Genomic DNA, 7,120 nt, shown 5'->3' with positions numbered 1-7,120 from the left:
CGGAGCTTGCAGTGAGCCGAGATCGCGACTCTGCGCTCCAGCCTGGGCGACAGAGCGAGACTCTGCCTCAAAAAAAAAAAAAAAAAAAAAAAAAAAAAAAAAGACAAAAAATAACAAATGCTGGCAAGGATGTGGAGAAAAGGGAACTTTTATGCACTTTTGTTGGTAATGTAAATTAGTACAGCCATTATTAAAAACAGTGTGGCGTTTCCTCAAAAAACTGAAAATACAATTATCTTATCCAGATATTCCACTACTGGATATTTATCGAAAGGGAAAAAAATTATACATTGAAGAGATAGCTGCACCTTTCTGTTTACTGCAGCACTATTCACAATAACCTAGCTGTGAAATCGGCTGAATGCCTATCAACAGATGAATGAATAAAGAAAAAAATGTGGCACATATACACAATAGAATACTATGCGACCTAAAAAAAAGAATAAAATTCTGTCATTCATGGCAACGTCAATGAGCCTTATGTTATGTGAAGTAAGTCAGGTACAGAAAGATAAATACCACATATTCTCACTTCTAGGAGGATGCCGAAAATTGAGCTCATAGAAGTAGAAAGTAAAATTGTGGTTACTAGAGGCTACAAAGGGTAGAGGGTAGGGAAGGATAGGGAAAGGTTGGTTACCAAATACAAAATTACAACTAGATAAGAAGAATAATTTCTAGTATTCTAGAGTGCTGTAGGGTGAATACAGTTAACAATAATTCATTGCTATGTTCAAATATCTTGAAGAGAGGATTTTGACTCTTCTTAGCACAAAGAAATGAGAAACATTTGAAGTGCTAGATATGCTAATTACCCTGCTTTGACCGTTACACATTGAAAACATGTTCAAAATATCACTCTGTACCCCATAAATATGTACAATTATTATGTGAAAGTTAAAAATGAAGAGAAAGCAAAAGAAAAAAGTGATAATAAATGTGTTGATGGATTTGATCTTTAAATTGAATTACTGTCAGAAATACAGATTGGAAAAAAAAAGGATAGGTTTCACAGAGACAGGAAGTAGATTCGTGGTTGACTGGGGCTGGGGGGCAGAGAGGTTGAAAGAGGGGGAGGGGTGGGGGAAAGGGGAATGACTACTAATGGGTATAGATTTTTTGTAGGGGGAGGGTATGCTAAAAATGTTCTAAAATTAGATTGTGGTGATGGTTGCACAACTCTGTAAATATATTAAGTCACCACACTATACACTTTAAGTGGGTGAATTTTATAGTGTGTGAATTACATCTCAATGAAGCTGTTTTTAAAACATTTTTAAAAAATGATAGCTTTTCTTGCCAAGAAGAAACAAAGAAACATCAGATCTTAGAGCACCTCCAGGACACTTTTGTTCATTCTTCTCCTAGTTATAAAATATTCAGTCTTAGAATGTGATACTTCCCTGGCTGTACTGGAACCAGATGGTCTTAAAACACAGAAAGCATGGTATTCTATCTCTTTTGAGCATCGTTGCTCATTTCTCATGGCTTTTCTCTATTTTCTCTGATCGTGGATACCTAGGCTGTGCCTATTTTCATGGTTGGTCTCATTCCTTTTGCTGAGGTCTTCACTTTGACAACCAAGAACTTTTAGTATTAGAAGAACCATTCGCTAAAACAGCTTCAGGTTTATGTGGTTTCCATTGCTTCTTGTCTTTAAAGAAGTACCCAATCCCGTGACTCCCAATAGCTTGCCAGATATATACAGATTTCTCATCTAAAGCCCCTCACACTGTTGCAATGTCACCATAGTGCATGGCTCCTTAACGAAAAAATTAAATTTTGGTGACCTTGGCATCATCTCTCAAGTTATGACAAGCAGCACATTATCCTTCAAGTTAAAAAACCAACCAAACAAAAAACTGGTTAATTGGGACAAAATATTTGATTAAATTTGTTTTCATCACATTTAAATTCAAGCAAATTGGCTGAATGAATTGGCCAGTTATTAGTTCAGTCAAATCCTGTCAAACTGGTTGGGCTTATAAACACAGCCATGGGCTATCAAGGTTACACCATCACTTATAACTGCCAAAAAAGAGAGCTGTGCTCCCACTGTTTCAAAAATGTCCCATTTCAACACTTTTCCTTTATCTCTAATCATTTGGCTGTGCTGAAAGTCACCATACCATCAAGTAAACTTCAATATTTGGCTACCAATCACAGAGTTGTAGAAATATTACTAGCAAATGGACTATTATCACTTTCCATAATTAGAGTAATAGAAAACAGACATCTAAAAGTCATCTCTTTGATTGTCAACTTATGCTTGTCGTCTACTTTGACCTTAGGAAGAAAATATCATCCTGTCTATGGTGGTATTGGCTTATTTGTTGAAAGGACTGAAATTTGTTATGAACACACAATTTGGATTTATCATTTACTCCAAGCCACTCCTAAAAGAGACTTTCTAATCCACTCAACATTTCCAAAAAAAAAAAAAAAATGATAACTTGCTATCATTGTCCTTGTCCGTTATCAATCCAAAAGATGATATATTTGGAAAAGATGTTAAATATCACTCCAAATATCTTTGTCTTGTTTTGCAGAAGCATAGAATTACTGTAAAAATTATAGAAAGTTAGCACTTTTATCTCCTTTAATGCATCAGTTTTCAACTTGGTCTGCACCTTGGAATGATCTGGGAAATTTTTTAAAAATGCAAATCTTGGCTAGACGCGGTGGCTCACGCCTGTAATTCCAGCACTTTGGGAGGCCAAGGCAGGCAGATCACGAGGTCAGGGGTTTGAGACCAGCCTGACCAGCGTGATGAAACCCCGTCTCTACTAAAAATACAAAAATTAGCTGGGTGTGGTGGCGCGTGCCTGTAATCCCAGCTACTCAGGAGGCTGAGGCAGGAGAATTGTTTGAACCTGGGAGGCGGAGGTTGCAGTGAACCAAGATTGCACCACTGCGCTCCAGCCTGGGTGACAGAGGTCCCCCCGCTGCAAAAAAAAAAAAAAGTCTCTGGCTTTCCAACCCAGAAATGTGATTTTATTGGTCTGAGTGTGGCGTGGGCATTAGAAGTTTTAAGAGCTCCCCAGGTGATTCTAATGTTTAGCAATCTTTGGGAATCAGTGATCTAGTATAACCCAGTGTTTCTTAAATCTTAATGTGCATATGGATCACCTGGAGGGCTTGTTAAACTGTAGACTGCTGGTCTGCATTCCTAGAGATTCTGATTCTCTGGATCTGAGGTAAGACTCATGAATTTGCTTTTCATACCAGTGTTCTCGTGATGCTGATTGTGCTCACATTTTGATTAGCACTGGCGTGGCCCATCAGTTCTCTCTCTCCTGCATATGGAGCAGGCAAAGAACATTGAAAAGACGTGAACGGTCAAATGTACTCACCTGAATCTTTTAAAAGACAAGCCAAATTATATAAAGGAATGAGTCAGAAGCTTTGGATTTTATTGCAAGGGGTGCCAAACCAGTAAACAAACCCTTGCCAAACCAGGAAACAAACTCCTGAAATCTTATGGGATTATTTTAATTACTGGAATGTCAACACAAAACTTAATTTATGTAGGAAGAAAACTGGGAAAGAGCAAAAACAGAAACTCTGATCACATAGACTAAATCTTCACATTGGATGTGCAATCCAATGATAGCTAGAAACAGAGCAAGGAAATAAGGACAAAATTATGAAGGATGTAAAAAGAAGGAAAGTTTTGTTATATAACTACATTTGAATTTTGTTCAAACCACATTTGAATTTGTCTATCCACACTAGGGCTTTGCAGCTAGAAAGACTTCAGTTTGATTTTTCTTCTGAAATTCTTTGTTTTGTGACCTGATGGGGTGACCAACCATCTTAGTTTGTCTAAGGCATTCCCAGTTTTAGCACTGAAAATCCTGCATCCTGGAAAATCCCTCAATTCCTTGCAAGCTGAGATGACTGGTTCACCCTAAAATAGGCAAGTAATTTAACGCCCCGGTAGCTCCTTCTCTTCACCTATATAATGTAGACAATGATACTTACCTGGAAGAACTGTTAAGAGGATTAAAAGCAACAAAGTATCAAGCCCCCAGCACATACCTGGCTCATTGGAGAAACCGAAAAATACTGGCTTCAAATAATAACTTTTTCCTGGCTATGAAATTTTGGAATGGGAGGCTCCTTAAACCAAAAACTATGCTGACATTTTAGAATGTATCTAATTTGGTCTGATGGACTATTTGATGATAAGGAAGGACAGTTTTCTACACCACAGGAGAGTTCCAAACATTTGCTAGTAAATTCTTAAAGTCTTCTGGTGATTGAATAAGGTATGCTATGAAACAAACATTTAAGTTTGTAGGCGTTCTCTGATAAACTTATGCACGCATCTGTCTCCTTGAAGAAATCTCAGTAAGAGAATGCAGACTTCAGGCAGATATCTTATGGGCATGCTTGTTCACATTATAAGGATCCTTTCTTTCAACTATCAAGTTTCCTAGTAGCTTCTTTCTGCATCAGTGGAAATGCTCTATACCTGTGCTGTCCGATATCCTAGCTACTAGCCACATGCAGCTCTTGAGCCTTTGAATGTAGCTATGGAAACTAGGGATAAGATTTTCAATTTTATTTAATTTTAGTAAATTTACATTTGGATTGCCTTCCTGTATCCTAGTGGCTGTATTGGAGGGAGAGGGGCTCCAGTGTATTTGTTAGCTGTTGGAATTGATGATTAATAGAGAAGCTAAGAAAAATGGAGGAGGAAACTGATAATGATATCTTAATTAGAACAGAGGATTGAGCTGTTTCCAAAATTAAGTAATTCAGGAGACAAGTAAGGATTTATTGAACAGAAGGACAGTTAGTGAACAACTTTTCAGAATGGTTGTCATGTCACCCAGGAGCTTGGGTAAAGGACATCGAGGAGAGGCTGGAAGTCATGGAATCTTGAGTTTCACTTGTAATTCTGGCCTGCCCTAACCTGCTGAGTATCCCTGCATAAGTCACTTACCCGTACTGGGCCATTTTTCTCTAAGATCCTTTAAAACCCCTAATATCTTTTGAAAGGAGAGTACTTGCACATTGTAACTATATTTTTCCCCCCTGGTAGGCATATCTAAAAGTCATTCTGATTCTAGCATTTTTGAACTAGTAAGGAAGGAGAGAAACTTATTGTGAGAAAAAAAAAAACAACTTTTCTCTGGAAAGAATCTGAGTTAACATAATTCAAATTCATAGGTACTCAGTCTTTACCTAGTATGAACACAGACCCATACAAGATGGATAAAATAAATTCTCTGTTCTTTCATCACTTATAACCTGGTTGAGGAGGCAGGTAAGACAACTCAATAGGATCCAAGACAGAATGAAATAAATATGCAATGTGTATATGATTTGGGGTGAGGCCACAAAGGGAAGGTCTTTTGTCACAGAGATATCCACAGGGTGGGTGGCATTTGGTCACTTGAGCATTGAAAGAGAGACTGATGCCTTCAACAGGCAGAGAAGACGAGGAATCAGGTTTGACTAAACTGTTTGGAGTTTAAAGACAGAGTACTTGTGCATGGTATAGTCAGTTTTATTTTTTATCTTGCTGAAACAATTCAAATTTGATATTTCTAAAGAATGAATAGAATCTTCACTTTTGTTCATTATTTACAGGCTCATTTCCTTTCCTTTTGATAATTTTAGCACATTTCTGATGATAATTATAAACTTCCATTGTCTTCCCAAATGTACCTCTTTTAGAAGGGCATTCTAGGTGAGGGAGCATTGTGAGAAAATACCGGGAGATATGACTGATGATTTCTACCAGGTACTCATTATGATGCAATCACTCAACAAAACAATTTTGAGGACCTGTGGTGTAGGCTATAATAGGATTCTACCTGCATTTGATCTTGCAATCCTAAGTCAGCTGCTAATTAGACTGCATATTTATCTTTTTCTCCTCCTAAGTGCCTATTAACACTCAGCTGCCCACACACAAAAAAGCCTATGCAAACAGCTTCTACCAAGGCTCCTGTCCCTTCTGGTGGCTTTCCAGACCTCCCTCACACAATTTTCTTAATTATATCTTCCACCATCCCCAGCTGTACCCCTGGAGCAGCTGCCACTAATCCTAAATAAATATTTCCTGTTCTCCTTAGAAACAATTAAACTTAGCCTTTACCAAACCTTTGGCATCTGAGGCTCACATTGGTGGTGGTGAAGCAGTTGCTTTTTGTCCTTGTAAACTAAACAGAGACTAATTCTATTCTTAAAGTCCTTTTTCTTGAAGCAGAATCGCCTCTGCTGATGTGTCTCTAACCTTTTGGTTATGCACACTGAATTGATAGCTTAGAAAATACCTCACAGCAGCTTTCTGCCCTCCAAGCTACATGAAAACACAGACAGAGGCTGTGGGCCTGGGGCTGATTGAGGCTCATGCAGAGCCTGACTTTTCTCTGCAGCAGTGGATGCTGATGGTCAGAAGCATTGGTTCCCAAACTTGGCTGCCTTTGGGAGTAACCTAGAGAGTTTTAAAAATGCTGATGCTTGGGCCTACTCCAAGAAATCTGATTTAATTGCTCATGGAGGTGACCATGGGCATTGGGATAGTTAAAAAGCTCCCCCAGGTGACTACCCTAAATGAACTTCCTTCACACACCTCCTGGCTCTCTGTCTAGGCTCATTTTTACCCTGTTTTGGTTCCCTCTGATTGTCAGTAAGGCCAAGACAGAAGAGGTCAGTATTCAGACCTTCTTTGTTGGCCTAGATCTGCTTTTAACTGCAGGTCTAGCCCAGGGAAGAGAATATCCAGCTGGTATATTCCCCCTTGCCCAGAGTCAGACCTCTACTTTCCTTTGCTTAATCACTCTCCAATTAGCACTTCCTAAGAATTTTCTCCAGAACCTACAAAGAACTCAAACAAATTTACAAGAAAAAAACAAACAACCCCATCAAAAAGTGGGCAAAGGATACGAACAGACATTTCTCAAAAGAAGACATTCATACAGCCAACAGACACATGAAAAAATGCTCATCATCCCTGGCCATCAGAGAAATGCAAATCAAAACCACAATGAGATACCATCTCACACCAGTTAGAATGGCGATCATTAAAAAGTCAGGAAACAACAGGTGCTGGAGAGGATGTGGAGAAATAGGAACACTTTTACACTGTTGGTGGGATTGTAAA

Source organism: Macaca mulatta, chromosome 1 (assembly GCF_049350105.2).
Source record: "Macaca mulatta isolate MMU2019108-1 chromosome 1, T2T-MMU8v2.0, whole genome shotgun sequence".
NCBI lineage: Eukaryota > Metazoa > Chordata > Mammalia > Primates > Cercopithecidae > Macaca > Macaca mulatta.
Note: the sequence above shows the minus strand (reverse complement) of the source record.